Here is a 1251-nt window from a genome sequence, read left to right on the forward strand (position 1 = left end):
TGAAGAGAAGCTTCTGTTTGACATAGTTTGCAATACAGAGTTGAACCAAATATGTCCCGTGTGTTGGAAGCACAGTTCTTTTCTTTTGAGCTATCTCACTTCACTGGTCCTATAAAAAACAGAGTAGAGTGCAAGAATGCTCTTTTCTCAAAAGCAGAGTGTTTTTCTTGAATGACATCTAGGGTTCAATTAAACTTTCTTAACGGAGTTGAATCACATTCATTTTCAAGTGCTAGCAGCAAGTGTTAAATCAGGGTAAGAATACCACTCTTGTGCTATTCTGGCCATACACAGTGCAAATAGCATTCGCGTTTGTTAACCGCAACTAGAGTATATTGGACTGAAGAGAAGCTCCTGTTTGACTTAGTATCCAATACTGAGTTGAACTAGGTATGCTCCGTTTCTGTAGGAAGCACACTTCTTTTGTTTTGAGCTAGCTCACTATACCGGCCCGATAGGAAATACAGTAGAGTGCAAGAATACCCTTTTCTCAGAAGTGGAGTGTTTTTCTTGTATGGCAAAGTAGGGTTCAATTTAACTTCCTAAACGTAGTTGGATCACTTTCAGTATCAAGTTCTAACAGAAGTGTTCATTCAGGGTAAACACTCCTCGTGCTATTCTGGGCATACCCAGTGCAAGTGGCATTCGTGTCTGTTCCCAGCAAGTACAGTATATTGGACTGAAGAGAAGATAATGTTTGCCTTATTTTCCACTACTGAGTTGATGTAGGTATGCCCCGTGTGTTTATTAAGCACAGTTCTTTTGGTTTGAGCTAGGTCACTGTATGGCCTGATAGGAAACACAGTACAGGGCAAGAATGCCCTTTTCTCAAAAGCAGAGTGTTTTTCTTGAATGGCAATCTAGGGTTCAATTAAACTTCCAAAACGGAGTTGAATCACATTCAGTTTCAATTTCTAGCAGCAAGTGTTAATTCAGGGTAAGAACACCACTATTGTGCTATTCTGGCCATACCCAGTGCAAATAGCATTCGCGTCTGTTCCCAGCAAATACAGTGTATTGGACTGAAGAGAAGCTCCTATTTGACTTAGTTTCCACTACTGAGTTGAACTAGGTATGCCCCGTTTGTTTTTTAAACAAATTTCTTTTGGTTTGAGCTAGGTCACTGTACTGGCCCGATAGAAAACACAGTACATGGCAAGAATGCCCTTTTCTCAAAAGCAGAGTGTTTTTCTTGTATGGCAAACTAGGGTTCCATTAAACTAACTAAACAGAGTTGAATCACATTCAGTT

This window comes from Peromyscus maniculatus, chromosome 14 (assembly GCF_049852395.1).
Source record: "Peromyscus maniculatus bairdii isolate BWxNUB_F1_BW_parent chromosome 14, HU_Pman_BW_mat_3.1, whole genome shotgun sequence".
NCBI classification, from domain to species: domain Eukaryota; kingdom Metazoa; phylum Chordata; class Mammalia; order Rodentia; family Cricetidae; genus Peromyscus; species Peromyscus maniculatus.